The sequence below is a fragment of the Rhineura floridana genome, chromosome 3 (assembly GCF_030035675.1).
Source record: "Rhineura floridana isolate rRhiFlo1 chromosome 3, rRhiFlo1.hap2, whole genome shotgun sequence".
In the NCBI taxonomy this organism is placed as follows: domain Eukaryota; kingdom Metazoa; phylum Chordata; class Lepidosauria; order Squamata; family Rhineuridae; genus Rhineura; species Rhineura floridana.
This window is the reverse complement of record NC_084482.1, coordinates 172,327,268-172,341,558: the sequence shown is the minus strand read 5'-3', so window position 1 is coordinate 172,341,558 and position 14,291 is coordinate 172,327,268. Positions and strand designations below refer to the sequence as shown.

The 14,291-nt window shown below is 40.1% G+C and overlaps 1 protein-coding gene across 3 annotated transcripts in view; it reads left to right on the top strand.

Moving 5' to 3' along the window:
* Nucleotides 1–14,291, top strand: part of PPP4R2 (protein phosphatase 4 regulatory subunit 2) — a 57,404-nt gene that overhangs the window by 16,782 nt on the left and 26,331 nt on the right. The window lies entirely within an intron of this gene.

Here is a 14,291-nt window from a genome sequence, read left to right as displayed (position 1 = left end):
CAAGATTTCTTCATTTTGCCTTCTGATGCCCAGATACACTAAAATGAGTGCTCTGTTGGTGGCCACTTAGACCTGGACTAGTGGTTTGCAGTTCTCCTTGCTTAACACTTCTAGAGTTTGTGGTGTTGACCATCATTTGATAGAATTTAATGTCTTTTGAAGTATATTGCAGCTTTGGGGAATAAATCAGTTTGAGAATTGAAAAATAAAAAATGTTGGCAAATATTTTAAATTAGATATATATCACTGCTGGCTAATACTGAAAATATATGGGAACTTAATGCATAGAGAGTGACTTGCCAAAGACTTCCATAGTTACTCTGTTGTGGAAGTGTTCGACTTCTACCTCTCTCCCAAATCTCAGCTCTAATATCCACTATACTCTCTACCTGCTGTTTGTCTAAGCTCTGGTATTCACTGTCTCATAGTGTGGATTGTATTATATATAGGGTTTACCTTGTTTGAATCTTTTTTTCTGGATCACAATCTGAATATGATGCTAAAGTTTAACACTGAAAACCATTGCATTCTTCCACGTAATTAAAAAATTGTAATAAAAGTCAGCAAGAATATATCAATGTAAAGTATTGTAGGTTTTTTTCAGGATTGTAAAGACCAGAGCAGCCCTGTCTTATTGATATAAGGCTAAAAAATACTTACTTGTCTAGAAAATTAATATTACCATATGCAAGTACAAGATCTAACCAAGTGAAGGAAGCTTCTCAACTTTGCATCTTAGTGACTTGTAAGGATATCAGTAGGGCTTTCCCCATCAGATAAAAAATAAGAAGGAATTTTCTGTCTGTGAAATTCCAATGAAAAGAGGAGAAATCCCCAGACAGTTTGAAATCAGAGGGTAAGCCCCCATCCACTCCTAATGCCCCCTTGTTACCCCAATTGCCTAAAGAATAGGAGAATAGCAGGATGACTAGTCTCATTATAGGTAGTGAAACTTTGGATTTTCTATATGAGCAGAAAGGATAATGAATTATTCATGACCAGCCCAAACTTGGGGATAACTCTACAAAGCAAGTGTGGTACATAAAGAATTTATGCTAACTGTTTTGCATTAAAATATAGCCCTTGGTTGCTGAATAAGCTACTGTACTGTTTTCCGTACATTCCTCTGAGAGGCATGTTGAAGCATTGTTGTGATGAAGCCATGGTAACAAGAAGAATGAAAATGTCGGTAGGCAGAATCAAGTTATGGGTGAAAGTGGCTAGCAAGAAAAACAGTCTCTTAATCAAACTGATAAAACTGCAAAGTTAGTTTAAGCTCAAGCCGGCAATGACAGTGGCTAAAAGTTTGCCCAATTCTAATCAGATTTTGTAAACTCTAGTGTTTCGAGACAAACACTTGGTTACTTTTGATGCTTTCCGCACACATATTCTAAAAATATTGCTGCTTTTTCTTGTAGTTCAGTCCTGTGATCTGCTGTAGAAGTTTTAAATGTTGGCGGGATCAGGTGCCCTTGCACAAGTGCATCACAGGTGGTGCTGTTGCACCTGTAGAACAGACTGCCAAAGCTCTTGCACAGGTGCGGCAACTCAAAGCAATTCACAAGTGGACAAAGAGAGGGTAGATCACACCCCTTTCCTTGTGTGACTGCAAGACAAGTGCCAGCTGCTCAAACCAGGTGTTTCTTTTAGCTTTGGAGAGACTAGAAGACCTTCTCTTTGTCTTAGGTGGGAGTCAGGAGTCTTTTGATATTTGAAGTGGAAGAAAGAAACCCGTATGCATGTCCTTGACTCAACACTGCCATTTCCCTTATAGCCAGTCTAGCTTTCTGAAGGAGATAGAGCAGGTGTGGAAAACCTCTGGCCTATGGGCCAGTTTGGCCCACAAAGTCATTTCCCCCAAAACACACCCACCTATCACTAAGCTGATGTATGTGGGTAATGTCAGCTGATGGGTAGGGGTCTGGTTCAATCCTGCTGAATGCTGCTTTGCCAGTGCATTGCCTGTGAGGAACATGCTGGCGAAGCAAACCCTTTCCTGTGCATCTATTTAATGGATGGAACCACCTACCTATCATTCATCTGATGTCATTATGACATCAGGTATTTGAGAGGTGGGTGGCACCACTCACCTGACAGGTTGGCCCTCAGGAAGATGGTGGGTGGCCCACGGATTAAAGATCTAACCCACTGTATCAAAAAGGTTCCCCACCCCTGAGATAGAGCATAAACAAAGAGAAAGGTAGGGGGAGAGCCCTCCATGCAAATGTCATATTGCTGCCTTTTGTTTACAAAAATATATATTATGGAAGTTGGATTTGGAGCAGGGCTGCCAATCTTTTTGGACCAAAGGGCACTTTTCAAATTGTGAGAGAGTGCTGTGGGCAACAGTCACAATGGGAGACGTGGTATTATACAGAATTCGAGAGTAATCATGGTAAAGCTTTCCCCATAATTGTTTTTCCATACTAGGCTTGGCCTATTTAATTTTTGCCTGCCACACAGCTGTTAAAGACACAAGAACCCTGTTTTCCCCCATTGCTAACCCTAAACCAAAGCCTAGGCTGCCATCCTGTACCAACTTACATGAAGGTAAGCCCCAATAAAAACAAAGACTTACTTCTGAGTAGACATATATACCATTGTATTGTAATATAGTGAATTCTTAATGAGTCCCTGGTCTTTAGCTCCTGCAAAGCAAAAAACATGCCTAAGCCTCTTTGTAAATTTTTCACATTTGCCCTTTTGTGGGGATGGGGATTCTTTAACATTCACCTACACTATAGCAGTATTTGCAAATAATAATTTTGAACCCAGCACAGGAGAGATGCATCTTGGTTGCTGGGAAAAAAGAAGAGCAAACTATGAAGATTTAAACAACTAGGGATAAAGACAGAAGCAGGAAAAGTACACTTAAAAGGGAGGGAAAACTACAGCTCTTTGGAACCCCAGGGATTCCTATTGCCTGTTCTCCAAACGACTTATTTATCAGTCTGAGCTCAGACTCTACTGATTGGCTAATAACAGTGGCAGCCAGTAGCAGCCAGGCTGGCTCATTTTACATCGCTTGGGAGAGTACCTGCACATTTTGCTCCATAACTGGGTACCTGCACATTTTGTTCCATAACTTTCTTCCTAGACAGTCTAGAGGCTTACTTTTTCAAAAAATGAAACTTCATATTCTGGGCTACCTGGTGGGGGCACCATTGAAGGCATTTGTAGGCACTGTGATGCCCACAGGCAATGGATTGGTGACCCCTTATCTAGGGCCTGCTCAGTTTTTTGTGTTATTGAGCCAATAGCTTTTTAAGGGGAGAAGAGAGAGTCAGACCAATTCGCATTGTACTGCCATGGGGCAGCAGTTCAATTTCAATGAATGCCTCTTACAACTTTTTTTGTTGGCATATCATAATGATGTATTGACACTTGTAACCGAATGTCAGAAAGGCTTGAGTCTTACATATAACACTGTGGAGTCACTCTCTGGCAGCTGGCGGCAGATCTGGTGATGTTTGTACAGGGAGTTGTTTTGAGTGACTATTACAGTTTACCTCTGAGGCGCAGGAGCCAAAGGCAGTGCAACTCATTGAACTGTCATGTGATAGGACCATCAAAAATAAATTTTTGGAAGCAAGGTTATCTGGATTGAGTATCTTAAGCTTGCTAATGAAGCATTATATGTGTTGCTGCCATTTAGTCGTACCTATCTTTGTATGACAGATTTGTCCCACTTTCATTTTCTAACATGATAGTTGTGAAGATGAGATACAGTAGCAGGCTATGTATCAGTAATAATCTGAGACTATGGCCCCACCTTCACTATACAGTAGGGCCCCGCTTCTCGGCATTCTGCTAATACGGCATCAGTGGGGCAATCAGCTGGAGGGGGGGCTGGAGCTCCCTGCACTCCAGCTGATCTCACCGGAGGAAGGGAAGATCAGCTGTAGAGTGCTACAGCTGATCTCCTCCTCTTCTGGCAGGATCAGATTCCCACATTAGAGCTGATCGCGCTGGAGGAGGGGTAGATCAGCTACAGCTGATCTCAGGGCGATAAGACGCCCGCGCTCCAGCTGATCACGCTGGAGGAGGGGAAGATCAGCTACAGCTGATCTCAGGGCGATAAGACTCCCGCGCTCCAGCTGATCTTCTCCTCCTCCGATGCGATCAGCAGGTTAGGTTCCAGACCCCCGTGCTACAGCTGATTCGCTTTTCGGCGAGGGTCTGGAACCTAACTGGCCATATGAGTGGGGCCCTACTGTACATTTAAAGCAGTATTATACCACCTTAAATAGCCATGGCTTCCCCCAAAGAATCCTGGGCACTGTGGCATGTTATGGGTGTGCTGAGAGTTCTCAGGTGACCTTTATTTCCTTCACAGACCTACAATTTCCAGAGTGGTTTAACAATCCCTCTTCCCAGGGAATTCTAGGAATTATAGCTCTGTGAAGAGAATAGGGGTCTCCTAACAACTCTCTGCACCCTTAACAAACTACAATTTCCTGGCAGTTTGGAGCTTAAGTGAACATGAAAAGCCCTTAACACGTTAAACTGATTTTTTTTGTTTGTTAATTGAATAGTTATATTTGAACTCTCTCATGGGCAAAATTGAAAATGAGAAATCCAATGGAAAATGAGAGGAAGAAATATTCTCATTAATAAGAGATCACACAGCATTTAGAAGGGCAAGAATTCACCTTATGCCTATTAAGTAGCTAATTTATTAAGTGAATTAGGTTAGAAATAAGTGTCGCCGCTTGTTTTGCAACCAGGCTCCTGTGTTGTAATTGGAGTTGCCACCTTTTAGTTGCTGCTGCTTTTCCTGTAACAGCTGGTTCATTTTGTGACATTAGCATGGAGTCATGTTGGTTCCCATGCAGTACAATCACTGTGGCTGATTTTTATATGCTGTATGGTTGTTAAAGGCTCAAGAGCAGACCCAGCTAGGGGAATATTGGGTGAACTGGCAAGCCTAGACTTTAAAGTTTAGAATAGAAACAAGAAATTCAGTAGACAAAGCACACACAAAACCATATAGTTGTTCCCTAAATATCTCTTCCCTCTTTTTCTGAAGGCTTTCCTGTGTCTTCAAAAGTTGCCCATCCAGTGCATCTCTGAGCTATTTTGTTCTCCCATGCCTCTGAAACTAGTTTTACTCATTTCCTGCAATTCCTTCTCCCTGTCTTCTTTCACACCTAATTTCTAATCTCTTGGCTTACTGAACTGTAAACTCTAAAAGGCCTGGTCTGTGAGTACTTTCATCTCTCTCATCTCCTCCCTCCCCCCTTTTCTGACCTTCACACAGCCACACTCAGTCATTTTTCAACTTATGTTCTTTGCCTGCCACTCATTCTCACTCTACCCAGCGTTCCATTCAACCTTCCCTTCACTTAAACTTCTCTCACAATAGGTTTGTATTGAGCATGTGCAGAGGACATCCTTATGAAAACCCATTATTAATGCTTTTTTAAAAAAATAAAAATGAACACGTTACACAAGTCATAGGTAATGGCACATACTAGATGTTTCCATTGACCTATTGCAACAAACCCATTTCCCAAAAGATGCAATTCAAATGGAGAAAATGTTTCCCCCAAACCACCCCAGAAAATTCTACGTGAGAAAAATGCATATGACCTGTTAGCTTGCTAAAGTCTCTCAGCAAATATTTAATTCGTCCAAAACAAGGCCTTATCCTTTCTCCCCCAAATTCAGGATGGACCATGGTCAAACTTACATCCTGTGCTGCCAGGTTCCAATCAGTCTGTTGAACCATTTTATTTATTTATTTTCCAAGTATAAGCCATAGAACCTACTGCCCCTTTCCCCTGTTTCTCTTTATAATGGTGGAATGTGATTCTGCTGATGCACCGTTAATGTACGGCCACAACTGTTGCCCTGTCATGTAATTTGTTATGAAAGCTTTTTGATCATAACATGATGATGAAATTGGCTGTGTATTGTAGAGAGTACTTCTCTTAAACTATGGATTCCTTCTTTCAAGGAGTATACTGAATAAAAGCATTTGTACCTCACAATTTGTATCAGAAGTAGTTGTGTTCAGAGAGCTTAATTTAAGGACAAGAAAAGACAAAGACAGTGGACTGGATCTGAAGGTGTCCTGCTAGCAGAAGGAATCTTTCACTTGTGAAAGGACTGTTTCGAAGTCAGTGGAGAAATATTGTATGAGAAAAGCAATCCCAAATTACTTTTCTGTTTGTGCATACTCTTGTGTAAGACTTGACACAAACTCATTCTCAATATGCTTTATGGCTTATTAGAATTTATGTAATGCAGTCTATATTTTCATAGAACCATAGAATAGTAGAGTTGGAAGGGACCTATAAGGCTATCAAGTCCAACCCCTTGCTCAATGCAGGAATCAAAGTATACCCAACGGGTGGCTGTCTAGCTGCCTCTTGAATGCCTCCAGTGTTGGAGAGCCCACCACCTCCCTAGGTTCTATTGTTGTACTGCTCTAACAGTTAGGATGTTTTTCCTGATGTTCAGCCAAGATCTGATTTCTTGTAACTTGATCCCATTATTCCATGTCCAGCACTCTGGGACGATCGAGAAGGGAACCTAGCCCTGTGTGACAACCTTTCAAGAACCATCTTGAAAGAGTACTATCATATCTCCCCATAGCCTTCTTTTTTCAAGGCTAAACATGCCCAGTTCTTTTCGTCTCTCCTCATAGGGCTTTGTTTCCAGTCCCCTGATCATCCTTGTTGCCCTCCTCTGAATCTATTCCAGATTGTCTGCATCCTCCTTAAAGTGTGGTGTCCAGAACTGGATACAGTACTCACTGTTGCTTATACTGTAACACAGCTTCTGAAATGGTTGTACTATATAGCAAGAATTTTTTTGCTAGCTCTCCTGAAAGAATACATAGAACAGCACTAAAACATTTTCTCCTGCTCACAGTTCTTTGGATCACAGCCAATGTTTTTAAGCTGTGTGTTGTTTTCCTTTCCTTTCTTTTTTCTGGCTCTTAATGTGTATTACTCAGGATTCCAAATGTCTGGCATCAGGTTTATACCTCTCTGGGATTTGTTGTTGTTGTGTACCTTCAAGTCGATTACGACATATGGCTACCCTATGAATCAGTGACCTCCAATAGCATCTGTCATGAACCACCCTGTTCAGATCTTGTAAGTTCAAGGTCTGTGGCTTCCTTTATGGAATCAATCTATCTCTTGTTTGGCCTTCCTCTTTTTCTACTCCTTTCTGTTTTTCCCAGCATTATTGTCTTTTCTAGTGAATCATATCTTCTCATTTGTCCAAAGTATGATAACCTCAGTTTCATCATTTTAGCTTCTAGTGAGAGTTCTGATTTCATTTGTTCTAACACCCAGTTATTTCTCTTTTTCACAGTCCATGGTATGCGCAAAGCTCTCCTCCAACACCACATTTCAAATGAGGGGATTTTTCTCTTATCTGCTTTTTTCACTGTCCAACTTTCACATCCATATATAGAGATCGGAAATACCATGGTCCGAATGATCCTGACTTTAGTGTTCAGTGATACATCTTTGCATTTGAGGACCTTTTCTAGTTCTCTCATAGCTGCCCTCCCCAGTCCTAGCCTTCTTCTGATTTCTTGACTATTGTCTCCAGTTTGGTTAATGACTGTGCTGAGGTATTGATAATCCTTTACAAGTTCAATGTCCTCATTGTCAACTTCAGAGTTACATAAATCTTCTGTTATTACTTTAGTCTTCTTGACATTGAGCTGTAATCCTGCTTTTCTGCTTTCCTCTTTACCTTTCATCAGCATTCGTTTGAAATCATTACTAGTTTCTGCTAGTAGTACGGTATTGTCTGCATATCTTAAATTTTTGATGTTTCTCCCTCCAATTTTCACACCTCCTTCATCTTGGCTCAATCCTGCTTTCCATATGATATGTTCTGCGTATAGATTAAACAAATAGGGTGGTAAAATATACTCCTGTCTCACACCCTTTCCTATTGGGAACCAATCGGTTTCTCCATATTCTGTCCTTACAGTAGCCTCTTGTCCAGAGTATAGGTTGTGCATCAGGACAATATCTGCTGTGGCACTCCCATTTCTTTTAAAGCATTCCATAGCTATTCATGATCTGTACAATCAAAGGCTTTGCTGCAATCTATAAAGCACAGGGTGATTTCTTTCTGAAATTCCTTGCTCCGTTCCATTATCCAATGTATGCTGGCGATATGCTCTCTGGTGCCTCTTCCCGTTATAAATCTACATCCTCTCTGGTTTAGCTATCTGCAATGTTGGGAGGCTGTCAAGTATAAGAGGAACATTAAGGGACTTTCTCAATCCCAGCGGTGGAGAAGCTCCAGCTCACGGGCCGAATTAGGCCTGTCAAGGGTCCTAATTTGGCCTGTCAAGCTGTTTTCCCAAAGCCATGCACACTGCTATGGGGCAGATAAAGGTGCAGCGGAGAACAAACAATTGTGAGCCTTAAGATGCACTCCTGATTGTACCTTGGCAAGTAGGTCTTGTACTCTGTGCCCTGCCAATCTGTCAAAATGATCTGTGGGTGTTGGGAAATCCAGTTCCCCATCCCTACTCTGCTCCAAGGCTTGAACTATTTAAGTATTGCACATGATGACCACCTGGGGAACGGCAGATCATACCACTATTGTATAGATTGCCTGGATTAAGTTGTTCATCCACCCAAAGTGGGTCTATCCTCTGACACAGCATAAATGGCATTAGGTAGGTAAATGCCACTGATCTCCAGAACAGATACAGCCATAAAAATTAATATTGGGGTGGTTCATAACATCTGATAGAAGTTAAAAATAACTATCTTGATTGCTCATCTCTATAGCTCTTGAAAAAGGTTCTGAACTGACTCACACTTTAGAAATTGTCTCACTTTATGTGAATCAATTACAGCAACGTCAATATGGTGGTTGTTAAGCAAGTTCGTACATGTTGAATTGCAGTATACACAAAATTGGTTATCGGTTTTAGGACTTCCCAGGAGGATCCCTCTGCCTGTGCTGCCTCTGAGACGGGCTCCCGTCTTGGATGAAACTTTTTCAGTTTTAAATCCAGTCAAAAGGGCTTTTTTGACTGGGGATAATTTCTTCCGGATAAGGAAGAAACGTGAGTTTTCCCACACAGCTTTGTTGTGTTGGTTGGAGACTGGAATTCATTAGAATTGTCTGTGAAAGAAGGTCTTCCAGCAACTCGGACGGAGCTAGGATTTCTAACTAGCTCAGCTGAATAAGTGAGCCTTTTTTTTCTTTAAAGAAAAACCGATTAACAGGCAAACATTCTCCTGTCTATGCTCATTATTTTGTTATCTATACAGTTAAAGAGATTTGTCAAGGAACCAGCAATTAAGAAAACCTGGGTGAGTCAAAACCTTCTCTTTTACTCACGGAACTAAGGGGGAAGAAAATAAGAATAGCCTATCTTTTTTTATTGCAAAAAGCTGGCATATAAATCAGCATTATAAAGATTACAATGGATGAGGGGTTTCTGACTGGGTAATTTTTTTATTTATAAGACTTCTGTGTAATATATGTCTGGGACTATTTTTTCCGGTCTTTTTTTTTTTTTTTGACGAATCTGCTCATTCTTTCTGCAACTAGTTATTTGGATGCTGGGAACTAAAGCTGTTTTTGCACTTCTGGGCATATAAGAGATAAGGAAATCCGTACTGTCTAGAGTGTGACGTCAGTTGGTTTGAAAGATTAACTCCTTTGTAACTGGATAAAGAAATAAACTGCTCTTTGCTTGGGACATTGAAAATTGAAGGAGTTTTGTTCCTTTGGTTTTAAGAATGACAATTAAGAAGATCATGGATGTACAAGAAGGGACTTTATCTTTAGATATGTTTCAGAAAATAATGAATGGGATTAAGTCAATAAAACAAGAACTGAGAAATAATAGACAAGCGTGGAGAATTGAATTTCACGAAATGAGACAGGAGCTGAAAGAAATTCAGGATTCTATGAGAAAGGAGAATAAAGATAGATCTGGAAAACCAAAAAAGGATGAAAGAAAAATTAAAGGCAAGGTTCAAACTATGGAGATTGGATTAAATATGGACTTGGAAAAAGATTTGGATTTCCTGGCTGTGATGGATCCTGGAGACAAATATTATGGTTTGGAACTCAGCGCTGTCCCTGAAGGAATTGATGAAGAGATTGGAGATAAAGATATTATCGGTTTGAAAAAATTCCTGGACTGGAAGGATTTGATGGAACTTGAAATGGAGAAAGTTAAAATAATTAATTCCTGTTTTGTGTCAATGGAAAAACATTCAAGAGATGTGCTAGTGTATTCTGTAAAAAAGAGGAACAGAGATGCGGCTTTGCAACAATATTTCAGTGATACGTTCGGAATTGATGGCAAGGAAATATCTGTGATAAAGGAAATTCCTATCAGACTCTTATATGACTATGACAGCAAGATTATTGGGTGCGTAAAGATGGAAGATGGAAGATGGAACCAACACAGATAATGGAAGAAGAGCGATTTGAAATTACTGGACTTAATAGACTTGATGAGTTGGATTAATTGACATGTTTATCTAGAAAAAAATTGATGGACATATATCTCAAGGATTGGAAACTTCTCTTTGACTTTTTGTGGAAGAATAAAATGATATGATGTTAATGAGATTTGATACCAACTAAGAAAACCGCTGGAGGAAGGTGATTTTATAATCTATTAAGAGACAGGCTTGTTATATATTATAGACTTATAGCTGAACTACGACAAATCGGAAGTCAATAGTTTTTTTTCTTTTTTTCCCTTTTTTATTGTATTGATTTGTGGTTTTTTTGTATTGTTTTGGTTTTGAAAATCTGAATAAAAATTAATTGAAAAAACAAAAACAAAATTGGTTATCGGTTTTAAAACGTAAGGTAGCTAACTAGCCGAGCTCTTAACCATAAATAGGTAGCAGTGGGGAGATATGACCTTTAACTTTTTTTGTTTAAAAATAGCTTTTTCCCCTAAGTGATTCCTGCACCTTGAGAGCGCTTTAAGCTGCCTGTTTTGTTGTTTTTAAAATTGCAAAACCATCTAATTGCTTCTTGCTAGATAAACACACCAACAATAGTCTTGCTTGATTACCCTCCGTAGGGTGGGTCACTCTTGAACTTAACAAGGGCCAGATCAGTGCTTTTAACTCCCATCTGCTGCTAATTTTATTGCCATTCATTTTAGCTGCTCCTTAAAATATATATATATATATATATATATATATATATATATATATATATATATATATATATATATATATGTTATATATATATATATAAAAGATCTGTGGGTTATATATTATACTATGGAGGTAGGAAAAGTCTAGATGTCTTTAATAGGCTCCCTTTTATATACCTTTACAAAAATTATCTTGGCTAAAAATGAGACCTGAGCTAATTCTGTGATTTCCATGTGAAAATATGCGTATTGCAGAGTGAATCTTTCATGAGACAGCTGAGCAAATCACACCAAAATTGAAAAAAAAACTTTTCTCATCTGTTTCTTCTAGGTCTTGGACTCTGGTCACAGTTTAGCGTGAGCTATGCAAAAGTCCCCCAGGTGTCATTTTTTAGGGTCCTAGGGAATAGTACATTCTCTGAGGTAGCTATCAGGACACAGCTCAGGAAACTCATGTGTTTCAGAAGCATTGGACTTGTGTAATCCTTGAGCTTACCTGATGATAAAATTAGGGTTTCAAAAACCCTAAACTGGGGATGGATGGATGGATGGATCTCAGAACAGTCTAGTTAAGGCTGAGTATGCTCAGTGGCCACAGAATGCCGGCTGACTACTGGGAAAAAACATGGAAATGGGATGGGGAATGGAATGGCTAACTGTCTGAAACTCTGAGCAAGGACACTCCACATTCCAGCATTTTACTGCAAGTCCCACCTCTCTGAGCACAGCTAAATCACCTTAAGGTTTCGATACAAGCCCCTGATCTGCTGCACTGGGGAGGAGGTGGTTTGGGTGGGATGGGGTGAGGGTCTCTCTCCATTCTATCCCATAACAATTCCCTGGCCTCTGCCCACAAAGTAACTTCAGCATCACTTGTCTGACACAGAGCTCCCCTTTCCAGGGGTTGGTGGAAATATTGTAATCCATGGAATGGGAAGTGGCTGACTTAGTCTGGGATCCACTAGATCCCAAGCTGGCTCCCCTAACATTTAAAGGCATCAGGCCAATCCCTGTGCCAGTTGCAGGCTGGTGTAGTATGGAGCAGAGTTTTGCCTGCCCGCTTGCCTTCTACCCCTGCTGGCATGAGTGGCAGGGTAGAGGATACAGTGGGAGCTATACTGGTCTGTCACCTCATTGCTGCCCAGCCAGGGGTAGGGTTGCTCTGCCCATGAACTGTATTTTTTCCCCTAATCAGCCATTTCCATTCAAATACCTTTGGCTGCTGGAGAAATCTTCTGACATGCTTCACAGAGTACATAGAATTAACATGGGATAGTTATGTAGCTTAGTATACTAATATAGGTCAGACATGAAATCAGATTACAGTACAACTAGGGAAAGAAAGCCCATAACCCTGCTTAGGTTCTTCTAGTCCATGCTTGCTCCTAGTGTCCAGAACTTAGATGAAAAAGACAAAATATTAAGAGCAAGAGCATGCAAATATTTGGCAAAAGCAAAACTTAAAACTGTTTCATCTCAGTGAAGAATCTCCACTTTGATTTTTAAAATGACATTTTTAACTTTGGTGATTGTAGAGCAATAATATGCAGAAAATATTTTATCATTGGATACGTAATGCATGAATGTGGGTGTGTGCACAATGCAAAACTGCATATATATTTGGTCTCTGCATTAGCAGTTCTAAAACAAGGATGGGTAACCTGTGGCCTTCCCGATGTTGTTGGAGTATAGCTTCCATAATCTCTTATCATTGACCATAGTGGCTAGGACTCACAGGAGTCCAACAACCCTGGAGGGCCACAAGTTCTACAATCACATTTACACATTATTCTGGTTTTTCTCTGGTCTTCAGTTGTCTTTTATCTGATCTTAGCTATAGTGTGAAAAGCAACATAATAGGTGTCAGACCCCTCCTCTTATTATGCATCTCATTTGCTAACCTCTGGATATAAGTTAAACACACCAAATGGAAGTGAGCAGCTGAAGTGCAAGGAGAACTCAACTTTGCTGGTCACCCCACAGAGACAGGTGTTACCAAGCTCCTTGTGTGTGGGTTCGCCTGCTCAAAAGACAGTGGCTGAACTACATAACAGGAGTATATAGTTAAGATTGGTGGTGGCAGAGAGATGCTGGGAAGGACCCTATAACTGAATTGAGTCTCTGGGTTCTGATTTGACAATCCCTAGTTTAAAAACTAGGATTGAATAAACTGCTAAAATATCTGGTCACATAGTTTTTAAAAATTGTAATTATGCTTTAGTTGGTTTGGACTGGAACATGATAAAATATTGACAAGAATTCTTCCAAGCTTTCTCATATGTTAGAGAGCATACTTTGTGCTGGGCTAGCAGGCATGATTCTTGGAGGATACCCTAGTGTATTATACTTGAAAGTCAACAGGAATCTAATTTAGGCTGTTTGAGGCACAAGGGAGTAAATTTTCAGTGACATGATTTTACAACCAGTGTCTAGATTAGCTGCCAGTTGTGATTATGATACTGGATGTTTATATTCCTTATGTGAATTGAGAGTGGTTTTCAGTGAGATGAAACATTAACCCCACCTTCAACCCTTCTTTCCACTGAGAATAAATACAGTCATGCTCCTCCACATACCAACTGGCCCCCATCTAGACAAATTCATGCATCACTGGAGCCGCATAGGAGCTGCTTTCCTGAAGCTGGTCCTAACCTACCCTGGTAATGCCTGAATGGAGGACTCACATGAGTTGGTCAAACAACTTGGTTTATTCTGACTTGAATATCAGAAAGGATCTGAAGTAAACCAACCTCAACTGGGGAAAAATGTGTGATGGGCCTGTTTTATCAGAAAACAGAAGGCACATTAGATGATGGGGTTTTTCCCATTCAGAATTGAGGCATCCTTGATTATGGGTCTTATTTGATCCTTATTTTCCTTAGTTCTTATGAAAGTGTGATCTTAATTTAATTTTATTCTCATGTGCATCTTTATGTAAGAGTTCCAGTTTGGGAGCTTCATGACAGATCTTACCCTGTTTTGTTAATAATTTACATTTTATATTTTGGCTCCGAGGTATAACCTAAAATACTTTCTATTTGATCACTGTTTGTCTTGCTTCCCTATAGGTAATTTTAAAACTAACTGTGCTGTGCGTACTTTAATATAAATATAGTTAGCATGTGGTTTTTCATATGCTGTTAAGCAAGCCATGTGTTCTTCC